Genomic DNA, 15,935 nt, shown 5'->3' with positions numbered 1-15,935 from the left:
AAAAAGATAAACTAGCCTGAATCAAATTAAATCATATATCCTAGCACCTCAAACCTTTAAAGTGTTGTAATAGCTGAATGCATGCCTGTTTACCTAGCACCATGATTCTCTTATATTCCAAACCAAAGATTGGGATACATGGTCTGACGAAAAATATATTTTTCAGATTTGTATTCTGATTTATAGGATAATTTTAGTTATACATTTTATGAATCACTTTTATGGAGAATAACATAGGAATTCCTTAAAGTTGAACTCTTGGAAAGATGAAGGACATGTAGTACTACGTACCCTTATTTTGAGTAAAAGCGTAAAGCAATCTCTTGAATATTCTTCCAAAGTACCAATATAGAAGGTTATTAACATCTAATGCAATGTTAATAACTTCTCTTCAGAATTTCCTTTGGTTTCTGTTATATAGCTTCACTTGTAGAGCTCTTATTAATGCAATGCTAAGCTTATAGAAATGCATGCTTTATCTAATTTTTGGTGTCGGTAAAACTGATGCATATTCAGAGGGCAAAAAAGATAATTAGCCCCAGGGTTTGATAGATGTCATTTATTGGTCACCCAGTTAATCTAAAATCCTGCATATAACCCATTACCATTGTAATGAGAACTTTAATTTTTAAACTTTCTATCCAATTTCTTTCAATCATTGCTGCAAAACATTTGTGAGCCAACAATGCAGAAGTCATTTTATAAGCCTGTGTTAGAAATGGTTGCATCTCCAGGGAGCTAAAAGCACAGATCACAAATGTTGAATGATCTTCCTTTTACTCAGAACCTTATAATTTAGGCTTTGAAAAATGCTGTATTAAGGAAGAAACCAAGCAACTTTTAATGATAAAAAGTACTTTGCAACCATGTTCATAGAAAATACTCAACCAAGGCCTTTTTTTCTCCTGATCTTTTGAAAGAAATTGTACTATCAGAAGTGAATGTAGATAAAGAATATTGAAGGAAGTGGGTGTTAGCAAGATTCTTGTTTGGATTTTGTAGGTCTCTGTGTGGCTTTTACTGTTTTGGGCCTTTTCTGCTTCTCCTTCCCCATCCACTTTCCTCTTCTACTTCTTCTTAAGGAGATTGCCCTGTTAGTTTAGGGTGATTCATTTCTACTGGTCGTGAAAAAGCATTTTCATCGACCACTGTGCGTTAGTATTAATCTGCTAGGCTTAAATTTCACGGTGAAGAGACTTAATTTGTTTCCATTATGAGAACTTTTGAGCACACTCAGTTATCATAATCAAAAAAACACTTAATTGCATGTGTGCTATGCCAAAAGAATTACAGAGACACATTTTCTTCCCTCTGAGTATTCAAGTGTAAGAGTAAGTGCCAGGGTTTGTGGATCACTGTGCTGAAGGCCAAGATAATGCTTGATCTTGGCATGCGAACTTGGGGTCAAGGCATCAGGCAAAACCAGAGGACCTGTGTCACAGTTGGGAATTTCAGGGTATCTGGGAAGAGATATGAGAAGTCCAGCCTTGATAGGAACACAAATGGGAGCCTGGTTAGTTTGTGTATATTGGAAAACTGTGTCTAGAGGAGTAAGCACATCAGGAAGGAATAGGCAGGTGTGGAGTTCAACGTACAAGTAAGTTGGTCAGGATTCATGTCAGGTAAGAAGAATCAGACCATACAGTTTTGTCCCAGATTCAAAACAGATAGGCATGTCGACTTAATAACACAGCCATGGTGGGAATCTATATTCCTTCCCTTGTCCTGATTTTGAACAACCTTTTTGATGTATTTGGACTAGGAATACTGGTGTGGGCTGCTTCCTCATGTGCTGCAAAATGCTATAGATGCTGGATATTACAAAACAGATCCAGGTTCTGGAGTGGGCTCTTATAATTTTACCTTCGAGACCACATTAACATTAATAAACATTCATTTGAAGGTCAAATGATATCTAGTGTCCCAGGGTTGCAGTTTATCCGGACCTTTACTTAGGATTCCCTCTTTCTTGGCAGTGAAATATATAATAGAGGCTGACTCCCATAAAAGCAGCTTTTAACACTTAAAACTGAGGAAACCAATTGGCATCTGAATAGAATCAATTTCTTTTCCAATGTCTTAGTCCTGAAGGGTAATATGAAGATTTCTTAGAAAGGGACTTTAGATCGCGGTAAATTCCAGGTGATCAGTGAATCTGTTCAGTGATAAGTACCAACTTGATCCCTGTTTTTATTCTTTTTCAATTTTTATTTTTTCTTGAGGAAAAGTAGTCATCCTTTTAATTGAAGGACTTCATCTTGGACCTCTAGTCATTTAGTTTGATGCACATTGGCCACTATACCGGTTTCAATTGGGACAATGACAGTATTTGTGCATATGTGATTTCATAAAGGGATACTAGTGCTCTTTCTAGAATAAAGGCAACATAAGTCCATGGCTGAGTGAGAGGGGAAGAGACAAGCATTTTAAGGGATGCTTAAGCTGCTAATTAAACTTTTAAAAATAATTACTTAATTATTAGTTGCAGGTATAAAAACAACATAATGATTAGACATTTACACCCCTCACAAAGTGGTAACTCCAACAAATCTACTACCCATCTGATATCATACATAGCTATTACAGTACCACTGACTATATTCCCTATGCTGGACTTTGCATCATATATATGTGTGTGTGTGTGTGTGTGTGTGTGTGTGTGTGTATATATATATATATATTATATTATACTCAATATAAAATTATATTGAATGTCAACTATAGTTAGTTGACATTCAATATAATTTTATATTAGTTTCAGGTATACAGCACATTGGTTAGGCATTTATATAATCTATGAAGTGATCCCCTTATAAGTCCAGTGCATATCTGACACCTTACATAGTCTTCACAACATTATTGACTATATTCCCCATATTTTATGTTGCATTCCCATGACTGTTTTGTAACTACCAAATTGTACTTCCTAATCCCTTTACCTTTCTCACCCATCCCCTAACCCACTTATATCTGGCAGCTGTCAGTTTCTTCTCTGTATCTGTGAGCCTGTTTTGTTTACTCATTTATTCTGTTCTTTAGAATCACATATAAATGAGATCATGTGGTATTTGTCTTCCTCAGTGTGACGTATATCACATAGCATTGGTCCATCCAGGTTTTTCAAATGGTAAGATTTCATTTTTTATGGCACAGTAATACTCCATTGTATAATTGTACCACAATTTCTTTATCTAGTCATCTATTAATGGGCATTTCAATTGCTTTTATATCTGGGTTATTGTGAATAGCACTGCAGTAAACATAGGGGTGCATGTATTTTTTCAAAATAGTGTTTTAGATTTCTTTGTTTAAATACCCAGAAGTGGAATTGCTGGGTCATAAGGTAGTTTTATTTTTAATGTTTTGAGGAACCTCTATACTGTTTTTCATAGTGGCTGCATCAGTTTGCAATCTCACCAACAGTGCGTGAGGGTTCCCTTTTCTCCACATCCTCACCAACACTTGTTGTTTGTTGATTTTTTGATGATAATCATTCTGAAAAGAGTGAAGTTACATCTCATTGTGGTTTTTATTTGCATTTCCCTGATGATTAGTGACGTTGAGCATCTTTCCATGTGTCTATTGGTTATCTGTAACATGTCCTTTTAGGAGACATGTCTCTTCATGTCCTCTGCCCATTTTTTAATTGAGTTGTTTGTTGTTTTTTGGTGTTGAGTTGTAGGTTTTTTTAAAAATAAATTTTAGATGCTAACCCCTTATCAGATGTATCATTGGCAAATGTTTTCTCCCATTGAGTAGGATGTTTTTTGTTTTGTTGATGGTTTCCTTTGCTGTGAAAAAAAAAAAGGAAAAAAAAAGAAAAATCTTTTTAGTTTGGTATGGTCCCATTTGTTTATTTTTTTCTTTTTGTTTCTCTTGCCCAAGGAGATATATCAGTAAAAATATTACTAAGGGTAATGTCTGAGATTTTATTTCCTATATTTTATTCTAGAAGTATTATGGTTTCAGTTCTTACATTTAAGTCTATAATCCTTTTTGAATTTATTCTTGTATATGGCATAAGAAGGTGGTCCAGTTTCATTTTTTTGTATGTGTCTGTCCAGTTTTTCCACCACCATTTATTAAATAGACTGTCTTTACCACAATGTAAATTCTTGCTTCCTTTGTCATAGATTAAATGACCTTACAGGCATGGATTTATTTCTGGGCTCACTAGTCTGTTCCATTGATCTACATGTCTGTTTTTATTCCAATACCATGCTGTTTTGATTACTATGGCCTTGTGTTATAATTTGTTATCAGGTAGTGTGATACCTTCAGCTTTGTTTTTCTTTTTCAAGATTGCCATGGCTATTTGGGGTCTTTTATGGTTCCATATAAATTTTAGGATTATGTGTTCTAGTTCTGAGAAAAATGTCATTGGTATTTTGATAGGGATTGGATTGAATCTATATATTGCTTTGAGTAGTATGGGCATTTTAGCTGTATAAATTCTTCCTATCCATGAACATGTTATATGTTTCCATTTATTTGTATCTTCTTTAGTTTTTCTATTCAATGTCTTATAAATTTCTGAGTGCTGGTCTTTTACTTCCTTGGTTAAATTATTTATAAGTATTTAATTTTTTATTGCAATTGTAAATGTGATTGCTTTCTTAACTTCTCTTTCTGATAGTTCATTATTGGTGTATAAAAATGCTACTGATTTCTGAATGTTAATTGTGTGTATTCTGCTACTTTACTAAATTCATTTATGTTTCTAATAATTTTATGGTGGAATTTTTGGGGTTCTTTCTATATAATATCATGTCATTTGCACATAATGACAATTTTACTTCTTTCCCATTTGGATGTTTTTTATTTCTTTTTGATCTGATTACTGTAGCTGCTAATTAGTCTTGATGACTGTTATGTTGGAGCAATAAGCCAGAGAGTATCCCTTGGAATACTGGAGGCAGGAGTGGGATGGTTGAGGAGACTATCAAGAACTGTGGGGCAATCAGTTTAAGAAAGTTAGGGCTTCACTTGTACTTGACAAAAATAAGTTCTCAGTGAAGAACTGAATAGTCTCCTGGGTTCCTAAGAAAGCAAGAGGGAGAAATGGGAGAGAAAAGTGCCTACCATCTGTGCTTTGGACTTCATAGTAACATCAAGTAGGTACATACTATTATTTATGTTTTATAGTGGAGTAAACTGAGTCTCAGGGAGGTTAAGTAACTTGTTTAAGCTTTATGGCTCTGGAGTCAGAGGCACAAATTTGAATTGTGGATTCACCTAAATTCCAGCAGTATGGCCTTGGGACAGATACTTAAGCTTTCTGTGTCTCGTTTTCCCCATCTATAAAATAGTGATAATAATAGCACCTATAAGCAAAGAAGTTTTTGTGGATATTTAATGACATAATGTAATAGATCACTTAACACTATTCTATACTCTTAGTAAATGCTCAATAAGGATGTCTGTTTGTAGTTGTCATCATCATCATTACAAACACTACCCCCAAATGTGTCAGACACCAAAATTCTTGCTGTTTCCACAACATTATAGGGCCTCCAAGTGGTGGTAAAAGTGGTGATAAGAAGAGCCAGGGAAAATCAATATGCACAAGTAGAAGATGAAAATGTAAGGCAGTGAAAGAAATAAAGGGAGGGTAAATTTTAGAAAGAAGGATAAAGGGAACTTTATACTAAGAGATATGGTCACTAGAAGGCCACTGGCTAGTAATTGTCTCAGGTGCCACATTCAGTTTGTCCTACAATAGAACAAATTTTCCTTTTTGAACCTCTAAGAGCTCTAAACTGTAGAGTAAAAAAATCCATGAGATTGTTGGATGTAAAAATAATTTTCCTTCTACCCTTCTAAGTTCTTCTGGCTTGTCTAATAATCAAATTGACATGAGACAGATTAACAGAAGAAAATGATCAAGTTTACTACATATATAGGGGTTCCATAAGAGCATGAACACAATAGCAGTTGAGGTTTACATGTCATTTTGGACTAAGGAGAGGGATGCAGGGGTCTGGGACTTCAAAGTAAAAGTAGCGAATTCACAGGTAGATGAGAAAGAGCAAAAAACCTGGCAAACAAATTGATGTTGGACTACATAGAACAATGAGACACAGAAGGGAACCTAAGGAACAGACATTCTGTGGATCCTCCCTGTCTGCCATACTTAATTCTTATGTGCTGAGATGAATAAGCTAAGGTTCCTGTCCTGAAGCAAATTTTTGTTATCTGAATTCCTTTAGGCATGTAAAGGGGGAGGGTAAAAAGTTCTTTCTGAGTCTTTTGTTTCTTAAAAATAACAAGCTTAAAACAATCAATCTCCCCAAGAGACATATTTTGGGGTGGTAACTCTGCTCCCCCTTATAACCATCAACGAGATTGATCAACAGGCCATCATTAAGCTCTGTGAAAGCCACTATGTAAAATTCATCTAATAAGTCTGACCCCTAACTCAAAGGAGTTTAAAAACTAGTTCTAAGGCCATGACCATGCAATGGAAAAGTAATGGTCAACTCAAAATGTTTATCCATCTTAATGACTAAATTGAATCAATTCTGTGACCTGTGGGATATAAGGAATGATCGTTAAGAGTTAAGTAAATAAATTAATTAAATCTATTGAACTCCCAAAGCCATGGATTTTCTGTGTGCCCCAAATTACTCAAATTTTGGAAAAGTTGTGTGAAAGTGAAATTGAGTTAAAGTGATACAACATACAAGGTATGATCAATAGATGCGGTGAATGTTTAAATAAAAAAACAATTATTACAGTAAAAGATGCATTGCCATTAATCCCCCCTCAAAATATTCCCCCTCACTTCGAACACACTTATACCATCATTCTTGCCACTTTCTGAAGCAGTTCTGGAAGTCTTCTTTCATGAATGTCATTAGTTGTGCTGTCCTGGCTGCCTCGATGGCCTAAATTGATTCAAAACATTTGCCTTTTATGGTCATTTTGAGTTTTGGGAAGAACCAGAAGTCGCATGGTGCCAGATTCAGTGAATAAGGTGGATGAAGGCACACCGTAATATTCTTATATGACAGAAATTGCCATACCAGAAGCCAAGTGGGACATGGAACATTGTCATGATAGAGGATGAAGTAAAGACACTCATGAAAGAGGACTTCCAGAACTGCTTCAGAAAGTGGCAAGAACGATGGGACAAGTGTGTGTGAAGCAAGGGGGAGCATTTTGAGGGGGATTAATGGCAATGTGTCTTTTAGTATAATCATTTTTTTTAATTTAAACATCCACTGTATATTTTGATCATACCTCGTATGTTGGATCACTTTAACTCAATTTTAAATCATTTGCATGAACTTTCATGTTGCTTCTTTTAGATATTCAACACACCAGCACTCAACCAAGTACTCAATTATATGCAACCCTGGTAAAGGAATGACTCTAACATGCCTAGATGTACAGGTAAACTAACTTCATATAAGACAGTTGGAGCTAAATTAGCCTCATGAATTTATCTTCCCTGTGATTGTTGGTTTGACCTTCATTCTAATATACAAGTGAGAATAAATAGGATGCTTTTTGTTTGTTCCTCTAGTAATTGATCACCATTTGTACTAATTAATCCTCAGTCTCTACCCCATTCTCCATGGGGAAACAGCCAGATGCCTTCCATATGAGAAATCCCTAGTTCCAAGCTTGAATTACTTTCTTGAGTATTGAAGTTCAACATACAAAACTATTGTTGCTTTCAGTTTTATATCCCACATACCAGTGAAATCATATGGTTCTCAACTTTTCCTGTCTGACTTATTTTGCAACAAAGGAAGAAGACAAACAAACAAAGAAATAAAAACTCATAGACATAGACAATAGTTTAGTGCTTACCAGAAGGTAAGGGGATGGTAGATAAGTGTAAATGGGATCAAATATATGGTGATGGAAGGAGAACTGACTCTGGGTGGTGAACACACAATGTGATATATAGATGATGTATTACAGAATTGTATGCTTGAAACCTATGTAACTTTACTAACCATCATCACCCCAATACATTTTAATTAAAAAAACACTATTGGATGATAGCTGATGAAGATTTAACCCGTCTTGTCCAGGTGGGACTTTTAAGTTCTAGGTAGCAATTTCCTACATTCCAAGATTAGGACTTTTGACCTGGTGAGGCAGCTGGTATCTTAACCAAAGAAGTGTTCTCTTTACTCATTAGGTGGCAGGAACTTCTTAAAATAAATGTGAGGGATAGCTATAGATGCATGTTTAGACCAATGCATCAATAAAGCTGTCATCTTAGAGAAAAGAGAATACATCAAAATATGAGCCCATGAAATATTAAAACAGAGTCTATAAGTAAATAAATCCTTTGTGTGAAGCCCAGCAGCCTAGGATTTAATAATAATGAAACAAAATTATTGTTCCTTTACATATGCCATTTTGAAGAAATTCCAGTAGTAAGTTAACCAAAATGGACTGAATTAATAAAATATGTTTGCTTTTCTTGTTTTGTTGTCAAAAGTTTACTTCCTGCATATCTCAGCTAAAATGTCATTTTATTTGCAGGGCCTTTCCTCCTCTAGCACTTTCTAACCCTGATTTTGCCTTGTTTTTCTCCACAGAACTTATTACATTCTGACATACTTTATATTTTACTTGATTATTTGTGTATTGTATATCTGCCCTACCACCTTTAAACTGGAAGCTCCATGTGGGCAAGGACTTTGTTTTATTCATTATTGCATTCCCAGTACCCAGGACAATGACTGGGTACACAATGGGTGCTCAATATGTTTGTCCAGTGAAGGGATGAATAACCATGAAGAAATGAATGTAAATTCACACTGACTTAAATGCTGAGTTAAAAATTTTTTTTAGAAAAATAATTTCCATTAAGTATGATTAAAGCAAACATTTTATAGTATACATGTTCTAATTTTATTTTTCTATAATTATAACAATATAAAAGTCTATCACCTAAAGGGACTTGAATTCATATTAGCACTTTTCTGTATCTAGGTAATTAATTTTTTATTAGTTTTAATTTTTAAGTAGTTATGCCAAATTTGTTAGTGTTTTCACGTCATTAATAAACATAATGAATCTTGTCATTGATAATACTACAAGTTACTAGCATTTTGTTCTTTGATTTCAGTTTTTATTTCTGTTTTGAGCAGTTTTTTACTATTTAGGAAAAAGGGATTAAATTGGTGATGAAATTAAATGTGTGAATTTAGAGAATGTGTGTATTATTATTTGTTAAATATTCAAACTGCCTCTTCAAGTATACCTTTAAAGTTTTAGTTGTGATATGGTAAAGACAGACCTAGACTGAGCATTTAATTTAAAGGCTTGGGTTGATCAGGCCGTGAGAAAAATTTCTCTTGGCTTTGTCACTTAACCAGCTATATGACTTTGGCAAAGCACTAAATATTTTCAAGCTTATGTTCCCTTATATATAAATTTGGGTTTATACTTTCTGTCCTTTCTAGTCATGGTATTATTGAGATATATTAAAAATTATGAAATATAAAGTTCCATTTAACTATAAGGAGTTACATGATGCTAGTAAATAATTTCATTTGTCAAATAATTCTGCCTTTAGAGTTAGAGGCATTTGTTTTTGTTTTTTTTTAAATGTGCAATATTCTTATATAATTCTTTTTAGAGAATGAAATACAACTGAGTTGAAGAGTATGTTAGGATTAGAAGAAATGCTGGGACAAAGAAGGTGTCTGTAGACAAGTCATGCTTTGCTAAGAAAGTGGTCATCTTCTTCAGAGAGAGATAGAAAGGTGAAAGCTAAAATATTATTGGATTTATCTTTTGGGAGGTCATTGGTTTCAGTATTGTGGCACTGGAAACTAAATTTCAGATGGTCAAATAAAATGTGGAAATAGAGAAGTGAATGTAAAGCACTTTGTTATGTTGTTTTATGGTATAAGAAATCTGGGACTTACTGATGAGCCTGGGACAACCTTGACACTGGATGATTGATATGGGGGAAGAGGGCTTCTAGGTCAGTATGCAGAAGGGTCTGAGGAAGAGTTCAAGTCAGTTTTATCTAAATTACCTTGTGTGTGTTTGTGAATATCTGGAAGCCTGGGCGGAGAAGGATTATGTAAGCCTAGAGGGGAGCCAAAGTCAGAGGCTTAAGAAACTGAATCCTCAGTCAAAACAGAAGGTGATAAAGTTATTAGCCAAGAAGATAAAAAACCTGAGGGGGGATATTGGTTTGTAGCTGGTGACCCCATATAGTTTCAAAATCCACAACAGCATGTGATAAGCTGTTGCTTTTATGTGAGCCTAGTGTGGTTTGCCTGTGTATGGGTGTCTCTCTTGGAATTGCTGAACCAGGGTAGCTATGCTGCAGGGATGAAGAGAAAATTCAGTTTCATCCAGTCTTGATAATGGGAATGTTTTTATAATGACAAAGGGCTAGTGTACATAATAGCAATAAACTTTGAAAAGCATCTCAGGTTTCCTGTGGACTATTCAGCATAGATGGACCTTACTTAAATTTCTCTTCGGTAGTACAGAATATCTCAAATACTTTTCTAATACCCTCATGTAGGACTTTAGATATTCTCAGGCTACCATGACAAAATCCCATAGACTGATTGACTAGAACATGAGAAGTTTATTTTCTCAATAGATTTGAAAGCTGGAAGTCCAAGATCAAGATTTCAGCCCATTCAGTTTCTGGTGAGAACTCTCTTCCTGGATTGCAGATGGCTGCCTTCTCACTGTGTTCTCACTTGACCTTTTCTTTGTGCCTGTGGAGAGAGGGCTAGCTCTCTTGTGTCCCTTATAAGGATACCAGTCCTATCTGACCAGAGCCCTGCTTTTATGGCCTCATTACCTCAATTCCTTCCTAAGTGGCCCCATCTCCAAATAGAGCCAAATGGGGGGTTAGGGCTTCAACAAAATAATTTCTGGGGGACACAAATATTCAGTCCGTAAGAAACGCCAACAGCATCACCACAATAATATTTATACTAACTAACTCTTATTGAGCACTGTTTTGAATGTGTGAGGCAATGTGAGAGGTACTTTAAGTGAATTATCTCATTACATTAGTCAACTATTTTGGTGACTTATCACATTAAATATTTATTTGGCATTCACATCACAATACCAGCCAGGAGGATCAGTGAGAGGAGCTCTTTTCCATGTAATTATTTAAGACCCAGGCTCTTTCCATATTATGGCTCTGGTCTACTCTAATTCCTAGGACTGTTCTCATTTAGTTAGTAGATGTTTAAAGAGAGTGAGGCTTGTGGAAGGGAAGTTTGTATGGACCATGCCTGAATGCGGCACATGACCACTTTTCATTAGCAAGAACTTACTCACATGGCTATACCTAACAGCTGAGAAGTGCAGTCTACCTGTGTGTTGAGGAAGAGGAGAACAAGGAAATACAGGTATTGGTGGACTTTAGCAGTCTCTATCACACATTTGATCTTTATGGTAATGCAGCGAGGTAGGTTCCATCATTGTCCCTATTTTACCAATGAGAAAAGGGTGAATACTTTGCTCAAATTAACACAACTAGTGATTTGGGTTTGAACTTAGTCTGGCTTCAGAGGTTTGCTTTTAACCACTATGCTGTCTTTTCTGAGCTAGGGGTAAGAATATTATTTCATTACTGTCGTGAATGTTTGAACTGTTTAAAGTACCCCTCAAAGATGTTTCAGCGGAGCATTGTGTTTGGCTATATTTTAATCTGTTTTGTTGTTAAAGGAAGGAAGGAAAGAAAGAGGAAAGGAAGGAAGGAGAGAGGGAGAACAATAACAAGCTTTTTTGGAGGTGTTGGATGCTGTATGTTATATTCAGTCCTATGTGTACTTGTTAATACTAGCTTCTTCACCATTAGGGTCTTTCCCCTCATTGGCATAAATTACAGTGATACTTTGAATGTAATTAGGTTATGATTGTGATATCAAAATATAGGGAGTCTTTTGTCTGTCCCTGCATAGCTACCTCTTCACAAAGGATATTGTACTGTCCAAAGAGACCATATAAACTTATCTTAGAATTTGAATCTATTTGTCTGTATTGAGCACAAGTTGGGAGGTCAAGGATTAGGATACTGCTTCCCATTGAGCTAGGAGGTTCTTGAAGTTATCCAGGACAGGAGAGATAGGAAATCCCCCTTCACTTTTATCTAAGCAAATATAGTACTGAGCATAAATTACAATAGGCTGCCACTTGTTTTGGGGAGTCTGGGATGTCCTTACAACCACCTGGATCGGACTTCCTGTCTATTGTACCACATTAAAGGGTACACTGGTTGGTTTGCAATACTCAACAAACATCTTTTTCCCCCCATTTTTACATCTTAGTTGAGAGTTCATTTTCTTTTGAGAGATAGTACAATACTATCCTAATTCTAGCTAAGTTGCACTAGTGAACTATAGAATATGAAATTCTAAGCTTCTAAACGTTATTTTCCCACCATTCAGATGGTATGTTTCTTAAGGTGCCAACATACCCCAAAGACAATTTAATTTAGCCTTCTTGAAGTACAAGAAGGAAGTATTTCTCTAGCAATGTCTTTCTCCTACCATATTAAGTGAAATTTCTCCAATACTATAATAGTCCTGGTAGCTTTTGAAGGTGGAGGGAGATAAACTGTTTACACAGAGTGTGAAAGAGCTTAAATGTTCCCTTCATATATTAAGGAGATTATCACTCTGTGATAGTTTCACCTTAAAATAAATTTGTGTTCTGTTGTTGTTGGTAGAGGAATAGGAAAGTGCACTGGTCTGACATATTCATTATTAAAAGCTAAGCCAAGATTGTTGCCAGTGCACATAGATGTGATGAAATAAGAGTTTGTAGACAATGATATTATGTCATTAGGCTTTCATTTACTACTATTGATAATAACAGTAATGTGGATCAGTCCTATCTTACCAATTCTGAAACACTCTATAATCTGAGAAAACATTTAAATCAGACTTGTAGAACTGAATTAGAGATGTGTTGGTATTAAAATACTCCATCCAACCCATTTCCACATGCACCATCTGTTGTTTCCAGATGTACTGCTTCCTAGAGGCGGTATTCATGGGCATGGTATTATAATGACAACAAAAAAAATCATCATTCCTAGTTCTGGGACTTAATTCCCAGAAATACATATTTTCATTGGCTGTACTTCAGGGAATTAGACTCCTTTGTTGCTAAGGATATGTTATTACAACCATGGTAATGTAAATAGACCAATTTAGAGTTTAGAAAGGCATCAGGGAGCCTTTAAGTTGGGAACAGTACAAAGTTCCTCTTATGTCTGTAACTCAAGGTAAGATAAGCAACACTAATAATACCCCCCGACCCATGATTATATATGCCAAGCTCATTGTAGATAAGGTGTTGGAGGTAGCTATTTTATGTTAAATTTGATAAGGGAAGTTATAAAATGCTCCAAAGGCTCTAGAGTCTATATGCTTAAAGCCTCCTACATAATCCAGCGCCTTAATCTGGTGCTGTCTGTAAAGCAATGGTCTGTCAACTCCCTCAAGACCACTGCATGCCTCATTAATACCGCTGGCACAAATTATCACTTAACAGCCCGAAATGTTCTACAGCAGTTGCTATGATTGAAGTAACAAGGCTAAAAAATAATGATGAAATGCGTGTTCCAGAAGAAAGATTCAAATGACAGGAGCTTCAAAGGCAATTAAATGTGACACAGGAGTCTTCTGGAATAAAGTATTTTCAAATAAATGATAAGTGTGATAATCTCCTAGACTCACATTACACATCAATTAGTTTGCTATGAATAATTATTTCTGAAGGCATAGTGTATATTGAAGTAAACATTTAGAAACAGCCGGAACCATTTAAATACATATACCATATATATATATAGATGTTTTCCATGAGAAAACAAGAAACTTACATTGGTTTGACAGTGGTTGATTACATGTCCTCACAGTGCCAACATGCCTATTCACTCACCTGCTCCTTTCCCAACCGCAATCTACTGGCTGCTGTTTTAAAGTTTGACCTTCCTCAAATTTAGATTTTTATTACAGATCTGAAGATCTTTCCATTTTATACCAATTAAATCAGCGCTGAAGTATTGGGGAGATATATATATATATATATATATATATATATATATATATATATATATATATATATATGTGTGTGTTTTAAATGGGGGGAAAAGCAATGTTTTGGGACTGGCATAAATGTTCATGATACATGAATTTGTTTACTTGTAGCCATAGTATTTGAATGACATCTTTTTATATGCTTTAAAGTTTCCTTTTGGTTGGAAAGTAAAGAATCGTGATTACAGATGTCAAGTTTAACTGCCTTCCTCCAAAGTGAGTCAAATGATTCTTATGATGGATTGATTCTATACCACTCAGTTACTAACTATGGTGTGGGAGGAACCTGCCTACTCAGTGGAGTACAGCTGTACATTAGACAGGGACATCAAGTTCTCCGTTAAGGGGGAATTTAAGACATGTGGAAATAACTGGGATAGCTGGGCGATGTTAAAGCACTCTGGCATCTAAATCCTTGGAAAAGGTAAACCTCAAACTGTCATTTGGGATCTGTAGGTGCCACTACCTTGTTTTGTTGAAATTTGAACATTGGACAGATAAGAGAAGTTGTGAGTCTGATGTTGCAAGAGATTTTTGATTAAAAGGTTAATTAATTACAGGAAGGGACTTCCAGAGTTTTAAGAGTAAATTTTAAAAAGTAATTTTTAAAAATTATCTTGTTTGAGGTAGGTGTAAAATGAGGTAGGCTGTATTGGATATTTGTTTTAAGTTACATCTTTACTAATCCAGTATTAGCCAAACCTGATGAGGTCATTCGTTGATTCTTAATAGGATCAAAGGCACACATTTATTTAAAGTAGAATATATGTTGATCTCACCCAGGATTATTTAGATATGAATCAATGCAATTCAACAAATATTCACTGTACTTTAATAGTCAGTTTGACATTTGTTTTTAATAATATCTTGACTAGCCTTTTCAATGATATGATCAAATAATTCAGAAATTTGTTTCTCGTTGTACAGGCCATTATTAACATTGCTATTTACCCTGAGGGACTGAAGTATCCTCATGAAAAAAAAAGTAAAGATTATTTTGACTTATTTCTTTAAAATAAGTAACACATTTATGCCAGGACACTGGTTAATAAAGTAGACCATAGACAGACATACTCACCAACTGTCAAAAGAGGCTGAGAAGGTATTCCCACACCAAGTTGTCTACAATTCACTAGATTAGACAAAGACACATACATGAACCAAGTGACTTATTTTTTTAAGTGAGCTTTAAAAAAATTGCCTTAACTTCTTAAAAAACATTGAATTTGGACTTGGGAAATTCTGCCATTTACTTACCTGACTTGTTAATTGGTTAAAAATACTGAAAATACAGGTGTGATAAAAAAAATACGGTGAATGTTTATTTTTTTTAAATTATATTTTTATATTTTTTTATATTTTAAAAATTACAGTAAAAGACACATTGCCATTAATCCTCCTCAAAACACTCCTCTTGCTTTGAACACATTTATCCCATCATTCTTGCCACTTTCTGAAGCAGATCTGGAAGTCCTCTTTCGTGAGTGTCTTTGGTTTCACTGTCATCTCTGCTTCAATGTCCTGAATCAATTCAGAACATTTATTGTACCTTTCATGGACATTTTGACTTTGGGAAAGAGTCAGAAGTCTCACCATGCCAGATCCAGTGAATAAGGTGGATGAGGACACACTGTAATGTTTTTATTTGACAGAAATTGCTGTGCCAGAAGTGATGTGTGACATGGAGCATTGTCATGATGGAGGATGATGTAAAGACACTCACGAAAGAAGACTTCCAAAATTTCTTCAGAAAGTGGCAAGAACAACGGGATAAGTGTGTTCGAAGCAAGGGGAGATTATTTTGAGGGGGATCAATGGCAATGTGTCTTTTAGTGTAATATTTTTTTAAAAATTTAAACGTTCACTGTATTG

General features: G+C 35.2%; 1 protein-coding gene across 13 annotated transcripts in view; it reads left to right on the top strand.

Moving 5' to 3' along the window:
- Nucleotides 1-15,935, top strand: part of TENM1 (teneurin transmembrane protein 1) — a 1,181,603-nt gene that overhangs the window by 89,690 nt on the left and 1,075,978 nt on the right. The gene's annotated exons all lie outside the window — the stretch shown is intronic.

This window comes from Rhinolophus sinicus, chromosome X (genome assembly GCF_036562045.2).
Source record: "Rhinolophus sinicus isolate RSC01 chromosome X, ASM3656204v1, whole genome shotgun sequence".
In the NCBI taxonomy this organism is placed as follows: domain Eukaryota; kingdom Metazoa; phylum Chordata; class Mammalia; order Chiroptera; family Rhinolophidae; genus Rhinolophus; species Rhinolophus sinicus.
This window is presented reverse-complemented; position numbering and strand designations above follow the sequence as displayed.